The 22,581-nt window shown below is 43.6% G+C and overlaps 1 protein-coding gene and 3 long non-coding RNA genes across 4 annotated transcripts in view; all 4 read right to left on the bottom strand.

The window, feature by feature from the left end:
• Positions 1–22,581, bottom strand: part of LOC121547839 (adhesion G-protein coupled receptor G7-like) — an 89,617-nt gene that overhangs the window by 31,571 nt on the left and 35,465 nt on the right. The gene's annotated exons all lie outside the window — the stretch shown is intronic.
• On the bottom strand, positions 9,767–11,159 carry LOC123486239. Its single transcript, XR_006659299.1, has 3 exons — positions 11,098–11,159; positions 10,274–10,327; positions 9,767–10,091 (listed from the first exon to the last, which is right to left on the bottom strand). It is a non-coding gene; the product is annotated as an uncharacterized LOC123486239 (long non-coding RNA).
• On the bottom strand, positions 14,619–15,667 carry LOC123486240. The gene is made up of 4 exons (XR_006659300.1): positions 15,430–15,667; positions 15,252–15,320; positions 14,739–14,815; positions 14,619–14,656 (listed from the first exon to the last, which is right to left on the bottom strand). It is a non-coding gene; the product is annotated as an uncharacterized LOC123486240 (long non-coding RNA).
• On the bottom strand, positions 16,368–17,422 carry LOC123486242. Its single transcript, XR_006659302.1, has 3 exons — positions 17,332–17,422; positions 16,569–16,663; positions 16,368–16,441 (listed from the first exon to the last, which is right to left on the bottom strand). It is a non-coding gene; the product is annotated as an uncharacterized LOC123486242 (long non-coding RNA).

Raw genomic sequence — 22,581 nt, 5'->3', positions numbered from 1 at the left:
TTCCCTATAATAGTGTGCAAAATGTATAGCAGTTCTCTAAGAATGTACCCCTAAATGAACCTTGTGAAACAAATGAACCTTTAATTCTTGAAATTAGACATACATAAGGGACAGTGAGTATGCTAAAAGTGTTTTCATAAACATCTCTACCTATCTGCACATTAATGAGGAAGACTGGTGAACAGTTTTGATGGACAGTTCGACTACCCATAAGAAACCCCCCTTTAGAGGAAGAGTATTGGCGCCACCACATGGCAGTTGAAGGTAGAGACAGAGGTGGCTGCGTCAAAATCAAATCACATTTTATTTGTCACATGCTTCGTAAACAACAGGTGTAGACTAACAGTGAAATGCTTACTCATCAGTAGCTGTGCGTGGGTAAAATCACTGTGGAAGCCAAAGCCATATTACAACCTATGTGTTGTGATAATTGCGTTGTTTGCTTTATAACCTGTTAGGCCGAGACAATAAGACACAGTGGCAGAATAAATTCAACCACAACTTTGTTTTATCACAAAACCGGATAGCTCTGTCCAGTGAAGTCCACAAAGCATATTGCGTGTACAGTAAGACAGTTACATGACCTACAACATGGTCAAGCAAGTTAATGTTTCCGACATTTTCGGACCACTAAACAACTATTGCATTAGAACCACAGAGTTACCGCAAGTCGCAAAGAAAACATGAGCTGCCTCCACTATTTCAGCACCATTTCAACTTCAACATTTGAACATCATCAAATCACCTCCGTTTAGTCTAATACAGTGACAACTAAAAGATACCAAAAACAATTTAGTCCAATCAACGTACGCTAAATATGATGTGGCTGTCCATTGTTCTGATTTCTGTGTGCGTTTGTGCAAGTAGAAAACATGTTGACTCACCCTACTTTTAGAGAAACGCCAATTCCATCCTCCTCTCTTTCATGTTGAGGAAACGTTCTATCACTGTCATACAGTACACGCTTTTATTTTTTTGTTGTCCTAGGCTATCTGGCTAAAATGCTTGCTCGCTAGCCTAACTCCATTCATGGGCAACGTTAGCTAGTTAACGTTAGCCTTCTACATATTAGTTAGCTACATATTGAACTTCCATCCTCTCTGGCCAGGGGGCACAACAATGTATGAATTAATGGTTGGATCAGAATCGCCATTATAAATGATTGGTCATTACCGAGAATAAGTAAAACCACTAGTCCTAATCTTTATCTCCATCCATGGCTAATTTAGGAAAGTGCCAATTTTAGCTAACTAGCCACTGGAGGACAACAACACAACGAGATGCAACAGTTCAAGTTTCTGACAATGACGTTTGCGCTCAATGGGATTTGATAGGAGTGACGCCAATATCCAAACTGGCTTCCCTTGACACTTTTTTTTGGTGCGGCAGTATGGATCCAGATAGCTGCCAAAAGGTTTAACTTAAGTATCGTTAGGATCGTAAGAAATCCATGCCTGAAACGTAAACGTGACATTTCATCTGTGAACATACAAACACCATGTTACAATTAGGGACTAACATTTTAGGCTTGAACAAAAGTTTTGGCAGTTTCATCTCACCAACAAAAAACGTAACGACATGTGACGATGGATAGGCGAACAAGCATAACACAGTAAACCAAAACGGAAGTCAGGGAAACCAGAAATAGGTATCCTGCACGTTTTCAACTTAAAAGTCTCCATTTGTAGTGCAAACTGAGTCCACATGCTCCCGCTGGAGTAGCAATAAGTCTGTGAGAAGAGCGACATGGTGCTGGGCCGCCTAAATCTCATGTAAGGATTGGGTTGTTAATTATTACTCCTCAGTTGAGTTTACTTCACATTTAGGTAGCTAATGTAATGGATTTGTTTGCCAGCGCAAATCTAGATAGCACTAGCTAGCTAATGACACGTTGCTAGCTAACTAACTAGCTTACACAGTCTATCTCGGCTCGTGGCATTTGATATGGCCTAGCAAGTTAGCTCATGTCACTGACAAACTACCAATTACCCTTATGGTAATGGACACTAGCAAGGAGGATAACCTTTCCTGTCCACAAGGTCGCCCTAGTCAAGGACTCACATCCAGTACCTAGGTATAGTAGTAAGTTATTGATTGGCGTTACTCATTTTTCTATTGAGTTATCAAAGAGTAAGTTAGCTCGCTAAGTATCCTGACGCAAGTTTAGCTGACATCAATAATAACCTTGTGCCACTCTGTCTTCAGGTTCTACTGAGAAATTACATATTGGAGATGCTTCAGACCAGGCTTTTGGAATTCACCTGCAATCAAGAGCTCACTTTCGTCAGTGCTTTGTCTAACGTCATTCAGATCCCTGAATACGTTTTAGGAGCTTTGACGGAACTGCTGAACCGTGTCAGAGGTCGAGAAGTTGGAACAATATCGTCATATTTGGAGACATCGATGGATTTACGAGTAAGGAATTGGTTTCCCTTATCGATTAGTACCGGAATAATGTTTGATGTTTGGTTAAATTTAGTGCATTGCCTGGCAGATGAGGTGCTCTTCTACTATACTGGTCTGAGACACACTTAACTGATTAGTGTTTTGTTTTTTGCATGCCTAAATGGTCATGTCTTGACAGTGTGGAGCGCCTGTGGCGTGACGTTTGGTCATGTCTTGACAGTGTGGAGCGCCTGTGGCGTGACGTTTGGTCATGTCTTGACAGTGTGGAGCGCCTGTGGCGTGACGTTTGGTCATGTCTTGACAGTGTGGAGCGATGTTTGGCCATGTCTCTGTGTGGAGCGACGTTTGGTCATGTCTTGACAGTGTGGAGCGACGTTTGGCCATGTCTTGAAAGTGTGGAGCGCCTGTGGCGTGATGTTTGGCCATGTCTTGACAGTGTGGAGCGCCTGTGGCGTGATGTTTGGTCATCTGTGTCCTTCACCTTCTATGACGTCTTGCACACACTTGAGGAAGATGGCCTACTATGCATCTCCAGCCATGTACACATCTGTGCACACATCTGTGCACACTGGGTGTTTCTTCCAAGACTGCAGGAGGCCCTGACTTGTTTCTCTGATACATAGGACAATCACCCTCTACTAGGTGAGGAGGATTATTTAAGATACTCTTTGAAGAGGTAGGGTTTCAGATGTTTTCGGAAGATGGGCAGGGACTCTGCTGTCCTAGCTTCATGGAGAAGCTGGTTCCACCATTGGGGTGCCAGGACAGAGAAGAGCTTGGACTGGGCTGAACAGGAGCTGCCCTCCCGTAGGAGTGGGAGGACCAAGAGACCTGAGGTGACAGAACGGAGTGCCCGGGTTGGGGTGTAGAGTTTGAGCATAGTCTGAAGGTAGGGAGGGGCCGTTCCTCTTGCTGTTCCGTAGGTAAGCACCATGGTCTTGAAGTGGATGCAAGCTTCAACTGGAAGCCAGTGAAGTGTGCGGAGGAGCAGGTGACAGAGAACTTGGGAAGGTTGAAAACCAGGCGGGCAGTTGCGTTCTGGATAAGTTGCAGGGGTCTGATGGCACAAGGGGGGAGCCCAGCCAACAGCGAGTTGCAGTATTCCAGACGGGAAATGACAAGTGCCTGGATTAGGACCTGCGCCGCTTCCTGTGTGAGGTAGGGTCGTACTCTACGGATGTTGTAGAGCATGAACCTGCAGGTGCGGGTCACTGCTTTGATGTTTGCAGAGAACGACAGGGTGTTGTCAAGGGTCACGCCAAGGTTGTTGAATATTATTGCATCAAAATACTGGCCCTTTTCAATCCAATGTAGACTTGTAGAATTTTTGTCATTACTATTGGAGATTCATTTGGCAAGAAAAAAAGATAAGCACGAGGGATTACTTGATTTATAGTAAAACTTACTATGCTAAAGTTACCTAGCATTGGAACAATGGATGTAACCAGATTAGTTTGTGTCACGAACCGGCTCAAGTTCGTAACAAAAGGGAGACACGTGGAGACAAGAAGTACTCAAAGTATATATTTATTAATTAAAGTAAACTAAATCAAATAACAATGGTGTGTGTAATCAGTAATCAGTAGTGTACGTGAGTGTTTGCATGCATAAAGGTAATATGGAAAAGTGTTGAAAAGTGCCAAAGCAAACAACCCAAAAAGGCCTCAAAAATATCACAACCAAGATCAAAGTATCTGCCTGGAGAGAGTCTTCCTAATGAATGTGGAAGAGGTCCATTTATCCTGGGACACACCCGGCCCAGGTGTTTCCCATGTAGCTGACGACCCTCCCAACTCCGCCCACCGGCATCCTAACAAGGAAACAAGAACAAAGAGAGAATACGGCAGACAGAGTGGGAGGGTCGTCACACCCCCCCCATAAGACCGGGGACCAACAAGGACCCCGGACCAACGTGCCAGCCCCTGCGTCCCAAAACCGACAAATTGTACATGTTCACACCTCCACTTGCCCCACCCATCATCCTCCTCTCCAGACCTCAGCAACCTTTACACAGGAAGCAACCTTTAAGAGGAAAGAAGAACACAAGACTAGGAGGGGACAAACAGGAAGGATAGAACATGACAAAATCAAACAATGGTCGGTCACATCAATATTCATGAACAGGGCGCACGTCACCCTGCCCAACCACCTTTCCAAGGTATACAACAGTCGCCTGAGCAAACTCACATTCAGCCAAATTCATCGTGAGGCGACCCGCAGCCAGACGTCCGAACAAGGCCTGAATACGGGACAGATGCTCCTCCCAAGCATCTACATATATCACTACATCGTCCAGATAAACAGCGCAACCGGCCAGACCAGAGACAACCCTGTTCATAAATCGCTGAAAAGTGGCAGGCGCATTACGCAGTCCGAAACTCATAACCGAATACGAGTACAAACCAAAAGGTGTAATAAAGGCAGAGATTTCACGTGCCCTACTCATCAGTGGCACCTGCCAATACCCCTTTAACAGGTCAAATTTGCTCACAAACGTAGCTGCGCCGACTTGACCAACGCAGTCCTCCATCCGAGGAAGAGGAAATGAATCCGGCCCAGTGACATCATTTACCTTACGGTAGTCCGTACAAAATCTATTTGTTCCATCCGATTTACTGCCCAAGATACAGGGAGAAGCCCAACTGGAGAAAGAAGGATCTGCTATTTTACTCTCCAGCATGTACCTGACCTCAGCATCCAGACAACGCAGTTTCTCTGAAGAAACTCTATAGAACCGTTGACGAATGGGGTCAGCATCTCCAATGTCAATATCATGTTCTATTAAGTTTGTACGTGTAGGTGTATCCGAAAACAACCCTGTAAATCTCCGAATCAAACCAACCCTCTCTTTCCGCTCATCAACAGGTAGATGAGTAAGAAGGCTATCTACAATCTCCAGTGTCTCTGAATTTTTCAATCTACCCTGCAGTATGCAATCGTCAGGACCAGAAACATCTTCCTGCTCCTGCACAGACCTAGCATGACCAGAACTCAGGGAATAAACAATATCAGCCAAAAGAACAGCCTTACCGTCCTCTGTAGACTCCCCCTGTTCAGTCTCAGAGGAACGTGCATAATAGGGTTTTAACAAATTTACATGGCACAGTTGGTGTGCTTTCCTCCGTTCTGGAGTGGCAACTAGATAATTTTGCTCAGTGTACTGGCGCACCACTGTATATGAACCTTGAAACTTGGCTTGAAAAGGAGAACCAACAATTGGCAGCAGAGCCAGAACCTGATCACCTGGACTAAAGTGATGAGGCTCAGCTCGGCGATCATATATGCTCTTCATCCTGTCCTGTGAAGATGATAGCTCCTCTTTAGCCATTTCACCAGCTGGCATACAAGCGTCGCCGAAAATCACCCACATATGATAACAGGGACTGAGGAGGCTCGGGAGACTTCCAGTCATCCTGGAGAACAGATAAAAGCCCACGCACCCGATGTCCAAACACTAGGTCATTTGGGCTAAAACCCGTGCTCTCCTGTGAAACCTCCCTAGCAGCTAACAGTAACCAAGGCAACCCCTCCTCCCAATCCTTATCCATCTCAGTACAATAAGCTCTCAACAAAGACTTAAGTGTTTGATGGAAACGTTCCAGTGCTCCTTGACTTTGGGCATGATAAGCGCTAGACAAGTTGTGTTTAATATGGAGTTGTTGGAGAACCTGTCCAAAGAGATTAGAGGTGAAATTAGATCCTTGATCACTTTGAATGACCTTAGGGATTCCAAACAGTGAGAGAAACTGAGTCAAAGCTTTTAACACAGCCTTAGTCGTGATAGACCGGAGAGGGTAGGCAACAGGAAACCTAGTGGTCTGACACATCACAGTCAACAAATAATTACTACCCTTTCTAGAACGAGGCAGAGGACCAACACAGTCAATAATCAAATACTCAAAAGGTTTACTGAGTACAGGAATAGGGAACAGTGGTACCGGCTTAATAGCTTGATTAGGTTTACCAGTTAATTGACAGGTGTGACAAGTTTTGATGAAATCAGAAACATCCCTCTTTAATCTTGGCCCAAAAAAATGTCGTAATATGCGATTGTAGGTTTTTCTCACACCCATATGCCCAGCAACGTCGTTGTGAGAAGTTGTCAGCACCAACTCACGAAGCCTAACTGGTACCACAACCTGACTAATCGCCTCCCCCAGAAAACAACTACCATGAGACATCCACTTCCTCATCAGGACCTCCTCTTGGAGAAAATAGCCCTGTGCGACATCTCCCAACTGTTCTACAGGCACAATTTGGTCCCGCAACTCTTCTAATGTAGGGTCAGCCCGTTGCGCCTCGATTAAATCGGAGCGGGATACGGATAACGGGATAACAGGGAAAACAGTAACAGACTTCTTTATGGTATTCTCGTTAGCCAGTTCCGTGACCAAGTCATCAGGGATCATAGAACGCGTCACTGCACACGCAGAAAACACCTCTGGGAAATTCTGCGCACTCTCATCAGGAATCCCTACAATTGAAGGCTTAGTAGAAACCGCTAAAGATGGAAACACGATAGGCCACACACGCTCCCCAGCCAAGTTATTTCCAAGGATCACGTCAACACCCTCAATAGGCAATGAAGGACGCACCCCCACAACAACCTCACCTTTCACCAGTCCACAATCCAACATCAGTTTATGCAATGGAACTGACAGAGTGTTCAAACCTATTCCCCTAATTAGAACACTATTCCCCGAATCAGTCTCCGCAGAGAAGGGTAACACAGATTCCAACACAAATGATTCAGAGGCACCTGTATCTCTTAGGATCTTTACTGGCACTAGGTTCTTACTTCCTACCATAGACACAAAACCCTCCGTAACAAAAGGTAAATACTCGGGATCAATATAGCCCTTCACATGGCTCTGGGCATGAGACAATGCGTCAGGAGTGAACTGATGTGGAACAGGCGCTGCTAACGCTATAGGCCTCGATTTACCATAAGCACCTGTACTGAATTTACCCCTAGACCTAAGAATCGGACATTCATTTTTCCAATGACCTAATTCTCGACAGTAGTGACACTCTTGACCAAAGTCAGTTTTACCACGGGTATCAGGCTCAACCCCAGTTGAATGAAACTCTGCCCGGGAACCGAAGTATCTCGGCGAGCGAGGCCCAAATCTCTGCAAACACCCCCACTCACTCCGAATACGGGGTTCTGCAAAAAAATGTGTGTGAGTCAACACATATTCATCTGCCAAAACCGCAGCTTCAGCGACAGTTTTTATTTTTCGTTCGTTAATGTACGTCGCTATACGATCAGGGATTGTGTCCTTAAATTGTTCTAACATAATCAGATCACACAGCCCTTGGAAAGTCATAACTGCAGAGGCGGAACACCAGCGATTGAACTGTGAAGATAATATTCGCGCAAACTCAACATGAGTCTGCTGATCATCCCTTTTTAAAGTTCTAAATCGTTGGCGGTAAGCCTCAGGGACCAATTCATAACTCTGTAACACAGCCGTTTTAACCTTCTCATAACTAACACTGTCTGCTACACTAAGAGCTGAATATGCTTCTTGCGCTTTACCAGTCAGCACACACTGCAACATCAAAGTGCGATCAGAATCAGGCCAACTCCTAGCGTCAGCAACACGCTCAAACAACGAAAAGAATGTCTCCGGGTCCTTTTCATTAAACTGGGGCAACAACCGTAAATTCCCAACAATATCAAATGTGTCTGGATTACGACCAAAAGAGGAACGACCCATAGGTAACTCTGGATCCCCTTCCCAGAGCAAACTCTCCCCTGAGAGCTTTCCTTCCCTAACCAACTCTAGTCGCTCTTGTTGCAGCTTGATTTTAGCACGCTCCATATCCTGTTTAAATTCCAATTCCCTTTCATATTTTACACGATCATGCTCCATTTTAGCTTGTTCATGCTCCATTTTAGCTCTTTGTCCATTTTGTTCATGCTCTAGCTGTAACAGAAGCAGTTCTTTCTGCTGTTCAAAAAGAAGACTACTATGACTAACCGATGGAACGGTCATTGTAACATATCGGGTAGACAACGTGTCCTCAGCAGAGGCTGCCCCAGTGGTAACATCCAGAATACCACTCTCCATCAAATTGGCCTTCAATATTAACCTAATAGAATTTTTTAGACGTTTATCACTAATTTCAACCTTGTAGTGTTCAGCAACCTTCAACAGCTGTTCTTTAGTACATAATTCTAACAGTTCTTCTGATGGAAAGCGAATGAACTCGTCTACATTAGACGCCATAATCAGGGAAAAAAAAATTAAATATATATATATCATAATAATCTTTCTCAACCCCTCTGCTGAGCACACCAGACACAAGAGAAATACAATCACACCGAGCACCACAGAAAAGAGCTGGGATATGGAGCTTCCCCAAAACCTACAATAACTCAACCCTAGTCTTCGTGCAGATTTGCGGTGGGTAATTACGCACTGTAGCCCGCTGGCAAGGAATTAAACCCCCCAGCACGCTGGTAGATTTCCCCAAGCCACGGATGTGCCCCCGAGACAACTGCTCAGTCCACTGACACCACACAAAAATAACAAACATTTAACCATGCCCAACGTATCCCAAAACACGTCACTAAGCCTATCAGGGGAAAAAAGCTATAGCTCCGGGTAGCAAATGTCACTACCCTACCCAATCTCCCACTGAGGTACACAGCCGATTGTACTCACCTCAGCCCGATGTCCCAACAGCGAGTAGAGCAAGAGTTTCCAGGCTGGGCAGGAACTGGAAACTAACCAATGTACTCTCTCCAACGCAGTACAAACCCAAAGGCAACCAATACTGCCCTATCAAACTCAAACAAACTAACAACATTTACAAAGAAAAACCCTACAGAATTGGACATTAACTCCACGTTCTCCCAAACACAACCAGTTCAAAATCCCGGACGAGCCCCCACTTGTCACGAACCGGCTCAAGTTCGTAACAAAAGGGAGACACGTGGAGACAAGAAGTACTCAAAGTATATATTTATTAATTAAAGTAAACTAAATCAAATAACAATGGTGTGTGTAATCAGTAATCAGTAGTGTACGTGAGTGTTTGCATGCATAAAGGTAATATGGAAAAGTGTTGAAAAGTGCCAAAGCAAACAACCCAAAAAGGCCTCAAAAATATCACAACCAAGATCAAAGTATCTACCTGGAGAGAGTCTTCCTAATGAATGTGGAAGAGGTCCATTTATCCTGGGACACACCCGGCCCAGGTGTTTCCCATGTAGCTGACGACCCTCCCAACTCCGCCCACCGGCATCCTAACAAGGAAACAAGAACAAAGAGAGAATACGGCAGACAGAGTGGGAGGGTCGTCACATTTGCTAAATTTAACAACACTTTCATGTCTCAAACCATTTTACTGTAACCTACTGGACTCAATTTACCATTTTAAACATTGTGAAACCCCTGCCCACCATAGCAAATTGCCTGTGTGAAGACATGATTAAACTCTGCATAGGTTCTCGTGTGCAGTTGGTAACGTGACAGTTTTTGAGCAAGCACTTACTGTAGGAAAACACAAACTGTAACTAGGGATGCACACAAGACAGTCATGATCAAAGAGGACATTGATGATAAAATCTCTCCTTTCTCTTGGTAGTAAGACCACGTGGGCTTGGCCGCTCAACCACTGCATGACGGATGGGATGGTTACTCGCTCATATTGTCGTTTGCCTTCCATTGGTCCTGAAAGACGAGATTCATTCATTTCTGGCTCATATGCATAGTGTTTACTGTGCTGGGTTGGGCCTGAACGGCAAATATGATACATTAGTTTTCCATTGTAAAATGTAATAATTCTCTCAAACAATATTACCTGCCAAACCAAGATATCATTAAGCAAAGTACTGTAATGTAGTTGGTCACACCTGTACACTTGTTTTCCTGCATCTCATCCTCTGGCTGCATCCCATCAGTTTGACCTAAAAGACAGAATGCAGACATTAATTCATACATCTATTCATTTATTCAAAGACTCAGATGCATGGTTCTTAAGGTTGGTAAAGTGACTGCGTCACAGGTCGGGAGACAAACATCCACAAACGCATGGTAAAAACCATGCTTTAAGTAAATATGCCATTTTGTATGTCTTTACATCAACAAATCACAGAATAAAATTAATTTAGTGATGACGATTGTTTAGGGACAATGCTTACAAGGTCAGTTGTTTCAATTTTTTTACTGATTATTGCTCATCGGTATACGGTAGCATTTAAATAGGCGCAAGAAAAGCTGCGATGGCTGTAGAAATGTTAATCAGGTAACATTGTACCTTGTCAGGTAGCTAAAGTGACTTTTACTATAAACTATTGCTATGTAGATAGTAACACACCTTCTCCCTCATTCTCCTGTGTCTCATCTGCTGGCTGTGTCCCATCAGTTGGACCTAAGACAATGATATCGCTCACAACTCAGGAATTCAGGCTAAGATGCATGGTTCACTAAGTTTTTAACAAACAAAATGTTTAGTTTCCATAACTACATTCACAATAATTATATGTCAGCAAGTTGTATGGCTTTGTAGTTTGTTGCTCTCTCTCACACCTGCTCCATCTTTCTCCTGTATCTCATCTGCTGGCTGTCTCCCATCAGTTGGACCTAAGACAGAAATAAGATCATTCATTCCTCAGGATTTTCTCCCAGATAAATGGCTCAGTATAAAGAAGATTGAATTGTGTTGTAGATCACAAACCTGTCGACTCAATCTCTTCAAGAAGTCCTGCATGTGGTTCATGATTTGAGATTCAAGATGCCAGCGACAAGTTCCCATTCCACTCAGAACCGGCACAAAGCAGGATAGGAGGAAGTCAGCATCTGGCTCCTAAAGGCTCAAAACAGTTATTCAGACCTACAGTACACTAGATTTTAAGTTTACGGATACACACAACCTATGGCATGTGACTTGCATTCACTGACAAGATTAACTATCAGGTCTGAAAAAGAACCACACACACACATATGATTGGTCAAAACTCTCAGCAATTAGATTTGATCAGGCTGAAGTCCTCACTGCATGGTCTTGCCCAGGAACAAAGAGCTCTCTGCAGATGTTGGCATGTGTTTGGATGATGGCCAGCAGCTCGAACAGCTGAAGCCCTTTCCTGATCTGGTTTAGAATAGGGATCAGCCGCAAAAGTAAAACATTGAAAGTAATTAAAGACAGGAGTACTGATGAAATTGTTGTTTGATCATAAATGAACTAATAGACGTGGGGATATCATCTTAGTACAGTACCACTCCTGAGGCGCTTTGTCAGTACTGGCACTGATGTGATGGTACTGACCTGACAATGCGGTTGCTGTTTCTCACAGCAATTGTGCCAGTGTATCCACAAGCCAGTATGTCACTTGTAAGCTCTGACAATGTGTTTTCAGTAGCCTCTGAAACCTGAACCAATTTCGAGTTAGTGTTGTGTCACGAATACAGAAGCAAAAACATTTTATAACTGATATAGTAAATCTTACAAGGATACTTCAGACCTTATAAAAACTCACAGCCAATCCTATTCTTAAAATCAGCTATATTAAGTAAAAAGAAAAAACATTTCAAAAGTATTACAACAGGGTCTTGCCCTTACAATTAGGATCCTGTACTCTGCATCGGTGACATCAGCCTCTCTACGTGTAACCTGATCCATGTCTCCTGTCTCAATATACTGGTAGCACCACTCACACATGAAGCAGGGGGATGGTCTTCCCTGAACCAGGCTTGCAGAGAATATTTCTCCAATGGCTCTACAATCAACCAAAATCATAGAACGTAATTTAATGGCATTGGATTGAAATGGGTACCCCAACAACGTTTGTAGAATTCATATTAATTATTATTTGTTATAACTACATATTTCTCAGTGCTTGAATTTATCAAAAACAATGAATGTCAGAGGTGCATACATACTTGACATTTCCACTGTCTAAATCACTGATTGAGTATATTGGGTTTTTCCCCATTCCTTCAGGGCCCTCAAAAAGGCACTCCTCAATCTCTGCGATAATATCTGGAGGTAGACAATCAAACCACAGGAAGAAGCTTATTTAAAAGAAGCAATTTTAGTGGTCCTTCCCATCTATATTCAATGAAAACAGACAACACATCATACACTGCTCAAAAAAATAAAGGGAACACTTAAACAACACAATGCAACTCCAAGTCAATCACACTTCTGTGAAATCAAACTGTCCACTTAGGAAGCAACACTGATTGACAATACATTTCACATGCTGTTGTGCAAATGGAATAGACAACAGGTGTAAATTATAGGCAATTAGCAAGACACCCCCAATAAAGGACTGGTTTTGCAGGTGGTGACCACAGACCACTTCTCAGTTCCTATGCTTCCTGGCTGATGTTTTGGTCACTTTTGAATGCTGGCGGTGCTTTCACTCTAGTGGTAGCATGAGACGGAGTCTACAACCCACACAAGCGGCTCAGGTAGTGCAGCTCATCCAGGATGGCACATCAATGCGAGCTGTGGCAAGAAGGTTTGCTGTGTCTGTCAGCGTAGTGTCCAGAGCATGGAGGCGCTACCAGGAGACAGGCCAGTACATCAGGAGACGTGGAGGAGGCCGTAGGAGGGCAACAACCTAGCAGCAGGACTGCTACCTCCGCCTTTGTGCAAGGAGGAGCAGGAGGAGCACTGCCAGAGCCCTGCAAAATGACCTCCAGCAGGCCACAAATGTGCATGTGTCTGCTCAAACGGTCAGAAACAGACTCCATGAGGGTGGTATGAGGGCCCGACGTCCACAGGTGGGGGTTGTGCTTACAGCCCAACACCGTGCAGGACGTTTGGCATTTGCCAGAGAACACCAAGATTGGCAAATTCGCCACTGGCGCCCTGTGCTCTTCACAGATGAAAGCAGGTTCACACTGAGCACATGTGACAGACGTGACAGAGTCTGGAGACGCCGTGGAGAACGTTCTGCTGCCTGCAACATCCTCCAGCATGACCGGTTTGGCGGTGGGTCAGTCATGGTGTGGGGTGGCATTTCTTTGGGGGGCCGCACAGCCCTCCATGTGCTCGCCAGAGATAGCCTGACTGCCATTAGGTACCGAGATGAGATCCTCAGACCCCTTGTGAGACCATATGCTGGTGCGGTTGGCCCTGGGTTCCTCCTAATGCAAGACAATGCTAGACCTCATGTGGCTGGAGTGTGTCAGCAGTTCCTGCAAGAGGAAGGCATTGATGCTATGGACTGGCCTGCCCGTTCCCCAGACCTGAATCCAATTGAGCACATCTGGGACATCATGTCTCGCTCCATCCACCAACGCCACGTTGCACCACAGACTGTCCAGGAGTTGGCGGATGCTTTAGTCCAGGTCTGGGAGGAGATCCCTCAGGAAACCATCCTCCACCTCATCAGGAGCATGCCCAGGCGTTGTAGGGAGGTCATACAGGCACGTGGAGGCCACACACACTACTGAGCCTCATTTTGACTTGTTTTAAGGACATTACATCACAGTTGGATCAGCCTGTAGTGTGGTTTTCCACTTTAATTTAGAGGGTGACTCCAAATCCAGACCTCCATGGGTTGATAAATTTGATTTCCATTGATAATTTTTGTGTGATTTTGTTGTCAGCACATTCAACTATGTAAAGAAAAAAGTATTTAATAAGATTATTTCATTCATTCAGATCTAGGATGTGTTATTTTAGTGTTCCCTTAATTTTTTGGAGCAGTGTATGAGCACCTCCTTTCATTTTTTAAAAGTGCCATTATCTATCAAATGGGGCGATCATCATTGGCACTTGATGATGTTAGGAAGTGTTTTTTGAGAGCCCCGGTGTCTACACCAGGTCCTGTCAGGTAGGTGACTTTCAAGTTGCTAGCTCGTAAACTTTTTTTCTGCCTCTTCCATTGACTCAGCCCTCGTTGAAGGAGGTTCTCTCTGCTGACGCTGATCCGGAACTCTCCGTCTGTACTGACTCCCTGACTGATGCAGCTCAACACGTCACCGACACTGAAATTAAAACTATCCTGCTTACAACCTCGCAAAAGCCAGACAGTGTGTTGTAATAGATGACAAATCCACCACTCACCCTCTAGTGATTGGGAGATATTCCCCACCTCCTGTGCAATATACCTTCTGGCACTTAGGGTAATATCTCCCGTAATTACATCTCTGGTGGGTGAGTGCCCATTCTAGCCATTGCATCCTGGAAATGTCTCAAGATTCTTGTTTGTCCCTTTATGGCTTTCTTATTATCTTACCATGATATCACTTGCACATGGGGTCCATCTTGCACTTCGGTTCTACATAAAAAAGTATGTCATTATAAGGGAAAATCTGCCTTACAATCAAATATATCTTGTGTGTGATGATGCCATTCATTACCTCTCACAAAAACTGGCATGAACCTCAAGGTTAGCGATGGGATACATTTTCAGACAGATCGGACACGATGCCTGTACCTGTCGGGGTAGAGTTCAGAGTGAAATACACAGCTTTACTTAGCCTGGTAAACCAGACTGACCACTCCACTCACATTTTATTGCGCATAATTTGTCAGTCTGGCCTCTGTGCTTGAAACCATGTTGAGCCTAGGAGCGTTGCCAAATGAAATCACAGATGATAGGATCAGCGTCCATTAAGAACAATGACTCATGAAGTGCACGACAGCACCACTGGTCAGCCAGCAGTTAGTCAATCATGCCTAACCCCATAGCATATCAGAGCAGGCTGATGGGCCCATATACGGCAGAGCTTCTTCCAAACAGTTGTGAATAGGTGAGAGGCTAGACTGATCAATGTCTCAACAATGTGAGTTCGCAAGATCAGATTGGTCTACCGGGCTAAGCTTTACTCTTGGAAGCAGTTAATGAAGTGACAGCGATGTATTTAACTTACCACTCTACAATCCATTACATCAGATTCCATCTCTGCCACTCCAGCAATGCTGAGATCCTTGTCTGGCTCCTGTAAGGATGCGCAACAGTGTCTGACAAAAGTTAATGTCAGTCAACATAAGCCTGGTGAAGTCAATAACAACAATAACACTGCTTTGTACCCCAGTCCCCAGTCTTACCGTACTGTGACCTGCAGACCCACAGGACTGGCAGCAGCTGTACAGGCATTAGTTTACCACACTTGTGGCAATTTGCCTCGGGCATTCTAGCAAACTCAGGTGCATCTGGTGGGAGAGGACTTGTGTCGATTTCTTCTTGAATCAGTGCAATGTAGAGAATGGTCTTTCCACCACCTGAGGCCGATCGCAGGAGTCTCCCAGAGTAGCCATCGGATTCCGGTGGGACAAGGGCAAGGTGTCTTTGGCCAGGTCCCCCTTTTTGAAAAACAAAAGAAAATCAAAATACAGGGGCCAGGGCACTACAATGCCACCGTAAGGTATGCCCCTGCTTATACGCACCTGGTATTTGAAACTAAGAAAACTCAGGCCCTGATTTACAAAGCTGTTTGCGCCTTTTTCTGGCGTAGACGAGGTGCATTTTGCCCGAGGAACGTGTGGTATGGACTAAAGAGTACATAAGCAGTTTGGCCATGGAAAGCGCAGTTTGCCAGATTCTCTCCTTTAGACATGCATTTTAGGGAGGATCACGGAAATAACAGGTGGAGATACTATAAGTGTGGTTCTTTACATATTCCGCTGAATTCACTAAACTGACAAATTGCCATGGCCAGTTTTGTGTGAAAATATTTCCGCCTCTAAAGAGGAGGTGTAAATTGGCACAATCCTTTCACTGATTGTGGAATTAGCTGCACACTGCGAATGCTGCGCATACTCTCACCACCCCGCAGCCAAGTGACAACCTGTTGGGGTTATCAACTACAAAGTAGTAGCACATTGGGTACATCTGGCTGCTGGACCCCACTAGCCTCCATTATAGTGATAACATATGCTAAATAACCTGAATATTTATGTTTTTAACACATTGATAGGAGGGAACTATTTTTACACACAGTGAACTGTGCCTTTACCAAACAAACCTCAATGCAGTGCAATTCTTACCTGATGACTTGTAGAACAACCAACCGCCTGAGATCGAGGCTATTCTGGGGTACTTCTCTAACAGGCTTGATATCTAAAAGCAAAGAATTCACAAGATAGGTTCCTCAATAAAACTGAATTGAATTCAATTTGTTGTGGCGAACAATGAACCATGCTGCACTTATCTCAGCGTGAGAACTCATCACAGACTGTGTTTTAACCTTTTCCTTATCCCTGCCTGCATTAGGGCAAGCTCATCTGATGTTTTGGGGGTCTTCTCAGTCTTGCAAGCCAGCAAATACACTGCGACTAATGACTAATCCAAAAAGGTTAAGACATCAAGTAAAATGAATACACTGGAAAAGACCCAACACTAATGCTAGTTTGACTGTATATATGGATGCTGTGACTTCAGGGGTGTCCTAAATGCTAAGAGGCAAACATTGACATGTTGGTCTGCAAATAGTCCTGAAGCAAATCAAATCATTTCAAAACGTGCATGTATTATGACGTAACTACACTAGCTAAATGCCCTCCGTATAGATATTTTTTTTTACCTTGCCATCTCTCAATCGACACTGTGCTGGAGTGAGGGTGGTTGTGGTGGTACAGTGTTAGGAAAAGCATTTATGTCTTTGGAAAAGGCATTAAGCAATTTCATTTCAAGGTCCAGCCTGTTGATAAAGTTCATTAGATGGCAAGGTAAAAAAAACGACCCTGCCACAAACAGTGCCCTTTCCTCATGCCGTTTTTTCTACCATACATGAATAATAATCTTTACTGACCTTATGTTTTAGTTTGGTTTTATAACATTTTTGACTGTTTGTGTTAGCTATATCTATAATTAACATGATTCACGAGTCTTGTAACTAAAATGGCTAGCTAGCTTCATGGACAGGCATAGAAAATCATCTACAGAGTAACAGACTGCCCAAAAAATCTAGTTAAATTGGTAGTTAGTTTATAATAGCCTACTCAACTCACCAGAGCCCTCACATTCCCACTCCAAGTTGCTGCGTCTTCGTCCATGGCTTACAGTTACAGGTGTGTAGCTACTTCTCATGCACGCAGTCGCTCCGCGCTCTAAAATAAAATAGAATTTTGATTCAAGGCTTTAAGGGAATCAGAGGTCTCCTCCCCTAAGTGCCACCTGAAGCCCGTGAATGACAAACATGACCACATCTCAAAGTGCTTAGCCCATTTAATCCCATTCTTTCCCAGTACATGCCAGTATGCAAATCATATGCCATAATGACTCTATTAAGTCAAATGTATTGCTTTTTTTAAACATTCAAATGTGTTTTTATACTGCGCCCCTACAATACAAATAGAACAGAATACATTTGAAATGCTTGTCTAATGTAACTAATTGACAACTAAACATTGAAGACTTCAGAAAAGGCTAAATAAGTAAGTAACACTTAAATAGTTAATCACACATTCCAGTTCCTACCACAATGATTTTAATATTAACTTTTCGGTTGTCTCCCGTTTCTTTACATTCAGTCTTTTAAGTCCTTTAATACTGTACAGTACTATCATGATGTGGGAGACAGCTAGCCTCCTATGAACCCACATCATCCTATTAACTACATAAACTCCCTCATACACATCATTTAATTGGCATGACCTTGGTATCCTGCTGGATAAAAGCCCCAGTTACCAATAAGTATCAGTGTAAAGGATATTCTGCTTGTCCCGCTCTGTACACAGACTACACTATAAACACCAGGCTAAAAACTACAGACTACACTATAAAACACCAGGCTAAAAACTACAGACTACACTATAAACACCAGGCTAAATACTACATGCTACACTATAAACACTATAAGCTCCACACCTAACTGGGACTTCATCTGGTTCTCAAGTGGGCACTCCCCTTCACCGGTGTTTCATTGATAAGCCAAACACTTTGGGGGCTTGACGGCAGAACCAGCGTCCTGGAACAACCCCCTCGATCCAACGTTCAACTCAGCCCTGACTCCCTACTGTCTGCTTGGGTCTGCCACCACTCATTCCTCTTCAGCCAGATCCAACGAGATGCCACTTCTGCCTGCTTGCCCAGCCACTAGCTTATTCCTTGCTACTCCCCAGGGCTCTCCAGAGTGATTGGCCTGTGAAGCCCCTGCAGCCGATCTCAACTGGTAGATTCCAGGCTCTCCATCCATTCTGCTGACTCAAGGATGAAGGACTGGTATTTCTTGCCTCTATCCTCTCCTCCCAGGGCGCTGTGAGCTCGATGAGGACCACCTGCTTGGTGTCTCTAGACCAGACAACGATATCTGGTCTGAGGCTTGTGCTGGCTATCTCTGGGAATCTGAGCTGCTTCTTGAGGTCTGCCTGCATCTCCCAGTCGCCTGCTGTGGTAAAAATCCCTTTGATCCTTGTGCTCTTTGCTGAGCTCTCTCCTGACCTGAGGAAGTGGATGAAACAGGGTGAGATGTTTCAGCTTTCTCCTTGCTTGCTCCAGTCCTGCGGCCAGCTGAGTCAGTATTTGGTAATGCCGCCACCTGAATTTTCTATCGGTCCGACCTGCTTGGCAGGAGAAGAGCACATGCTCCAGATTGGCTTGTCGTCCACATAGTGTGCAGCTGTCTGGGCTGTCTGCCAACCCCCACGTGTGAATTTTTGTTGCGGAATAGAAAAACCTTGTACACAGAGCAAAGCAGAAGATTAATCCGCTGCCCTTCCATGTTCAAGATGTCTTGCCAGCTGAGTGCCCTCTCTCTCATGCTCCCCCATCATGTCCAGCTGCCCTGTTTTTTTTCATGGCTACGACTCTGACATGCCTGCTTTCTTCCTAAGCCTTCCCAAGCTCCCTCTGACATGCCTGCTTTCTTCCTCAGCCTTTCATACCTCCCTCTGACATACCTGCTTTCTTCCTCAGCCTTTCATACCTCCCTCTGACATACCTGCTTTCTTCCTCAGCCTTTCATACCTCCCTCTGACATACCTGCTTTCTTCCTCAGCCTTTCATACCTCCCTCTGACATGCCTGCTTTCTTCCTCAGCCTTTCAGACCTCCCTCTGACATCCCTGCTTTCTTCCTCAGCCATACCTCACCCACAACGCACCTTTGGATCTGCTTTCTTCCAGCTTGACCTGGTTGTGCATCCCAGACCCAGCCTGTCTTGGTTTACCGACCCAACAATGTCAGCGTGTTGCAGCTGTTCATCTTTCTCCCTGAGTGCTCCGCTGTTTTACCACTTGCGACCCGTTCTGACCTCGATCTCTGCCTGGCAAACCCTCTCATCCTTGCTGTCCTGCAGCATCATAGCCTGACGTGCTTTGTTGCCTTGTACTCCTCTACCACAGATGTAATTGGCAGCTGCAGCTTGCTGCCTGTGTTCTACAGGCCGATGGAGCAAAAGCTTCTTAATCCATTTTAAGCGGGTCCCACAGGGAACATTTGTTTGACACCCCTGGGCTATATTGTCTAAAGCCATTTTCTGAGAGATTGTGTAAAATAATGTCAAAAAATAAAAATGATAAATCACTAACAATATTGGAACAAACATTTTTATTCTCACTAAGAATAGCGGAAGAAACATGTGCTTAAAAGAGAATAATCACATTTATTAAAAACAGTCAACTTTCATAAAGAACATATGTACATAATGTATTTACAAACATGTGCATAGCCCAAATTTTCTTTTGATACATATAAATGGTGTGTGTATTATTATAGGCAATAATGGAGGTCTATGAGATATTGTACAACAGAGGTTGAACTTGCAGCCAATCAATTAGATGCTTTATACAATCTGTGTGTAACAAGGTGGAGATCAACCCTTTAAGAGGCAGCTCAACTGAGCGGTTGACTACCAAATTAAAATGAAATTAAATGTGAATTTTGTTTTGCATATTTTATCATGCCATTTAGTAAAATGACTATGCGGTTTTCTTTATTGGACTCCTATATCTTTTTAAACACACATTCAAAGATGGTTAAAAACCAGGATGTGAACGTGAGCAAAACTGAACCTCAATCACACATTTTCAGTACTAATTGTGCATTTTAAAAAAATAATCTGTGCCAGTTAAAGGGTTAATTGGTTGATGGAATAGTGTCCAGCTGTGTGTATGATTCTACTTTTTCTCTGCGCTTGACTCGCCATAGACTGAACCTCTTGGTGTGCAGCGGGATCCCAGCGCTAGAGACAGATTTCAAAGCATCTGCCATCATTTTCTTGACAATTGCTGTTCTTGCTGTGAACAGAATGAAAATCTGCAATCCCTGTGGAGCGAAAACAAAAACACAAAGACGTTATCAAGTATTTTCAGGAACACACAAGGACAAACAAAAGGTAGCGTTTCTATAAAGAGCAGCAGAATTTATTTTTGTTTAGTAGCTGTCTAGTTTTCAATCATGTCTGGATTCTGTGGTACAATAGCACACTAGTCTTTATATTTAACATTTTAGTCATTTAGCAGACTCTCTTATCCAGAGCGACTTACAGTAGTGAGTGCATACATTTACTACCTGAGTGGTGGTGAGTACACAGAAGGAGATGTTGAGTATGGTGTACATGGTCTCGTTCTGTGTAATGAGCAACAGATAGCCCAGGATCCAGGAGAGACCGAGCACCACAGCCAGAGAAAAGCTACTGAGGAACTTCTTCTTCATCGATGTGTGTCTTGTACTGGGAAATATAACCAACATGCTTAGATTGCAGTCATAGACTGCTGTAATGCTGTGGTAAAATAACAGTATACTTCCAGTGACTGAGTGGGTTAGAGCATGGTGCTTATTAAATAGTATGATTTGGTTACTAATGACTGAATTAATAAGAATGAAATGATAATACATTTTATTTATAACAAGCTTTTTATTGAAAGACAATACGAAATGAACAAGCTTATTAGTAGGCATTTAAATCAAGACTGATCTTTATGACTACAACGTTCTACTTTGTGCCCCCAAAATGCCCCCATTAATGTTACCTGGTTATATGTGGGTTGGTCTTGCCTGTTGTAACTGCAAAATATACCAACACCACCATGTTGAAGATAAGCATGAACGCCACAGGGATCAGGAACCCCCAAAACATTGGCAGCTTGAAGTCAAAGTTCCCCTTTGGATCGAGGGCAGCAAGCCAGCAACTGAGAGGTCAAATGAATGAGTTAGAGAGTGTGACTTTGTGACAGACAAAACAGGACGCCAGTGATTTGAACAACATGGTATAAAGTAAACATGGTGGGTGGCATAAGTAAACAAGAAACCTTTCAACACAATCTTTTAACTTTTTATATTGCTCTTGGCCAATTATTAGCATGCATTATAAACATGCACACAAACATTGATAGGGATAATGTCGTATCGGATGAGTGGTGGCATATTATTGCTGTCAACAAAGAGTCCGTTTATGCTGCATCGTGTTAGAGGCTTTTATTCAAATCACGAGGTTACAGCATAAGTTACAGGTGACATGACACCCGGAGAGTGACGCCTCAGAATGGCTGCTCGTTCTTCCCTCTCCTTCGTTTTCCCCCCTATTTATAAACAATGATGCTCCCTCTTCTGGCCAATCACCAGTCTCCCCTGTCTACATCACACTTCCTGTCGGTTGTACGTGACGTTACACTAAAACATATACTAACATAAACAACATTCCATTTCTTCATGAAAAACATTTAACAAAGACATAATCTTCATATACGATAATAACCTTTTACAGTATGAGTAATACCATTTTATAAAGCAATTGCCCCACTTTAATTTAAATTGAATCTATTATAAAATAACCACAGAAGAGGAAGTAAATTGCAATACAGCACAGTACTCAGGTGTAGTAGTGGTAGTACAGTACAGAATAGTAAAATACAGTATAGTAAAGTATAGTATACTACAGTATAGTCAGTACAGCATAGTATAGTATAGTATAGTACAATACAGTACAGTATAGTATGGTAAAGTATAGTATAGTACAATACAGTATGGTATAGTACAGTATAGTATAGAACAGTACAGTATAGTATAGTATAGTACAATACAGTACAGAGAAGTAATACAGTAGTAGTATAGTACAGTATTGACTCACAATTCCTCCTGCCTGTAACCCAGTGGATCATCCACTCTGTAACTAATTCCTAAGGTGAGGGCCACCACAACCGCAGGCAGTCCTAAAGGACAGAGAATGTTGTTGTTATGTCCTGGTAGATTAGCATGCAGACATATACAGATTATATACTACACATACATCCTCTAAAGACAGAACATCACTATACAAGT

This window comes from Coregonus clupeaformis, unplaced genomic scaffold, assembly GCF_020615455.1.
Source record: "Coregonus clupeaformis isolate EN_2021a unplaced genomic scaffold, ASM2061545v1 scaf1085, whole genome shotgun sequence".
NCBI lineage: Eukaryota > Metazoa > Chordata > Actinopteri > Salmoniformes > Salmonidae > Coregonus > Coregonus clupeaformis.
This window is presented reverse-complemented; position numbering and strand designations above follow the sequence as displayed.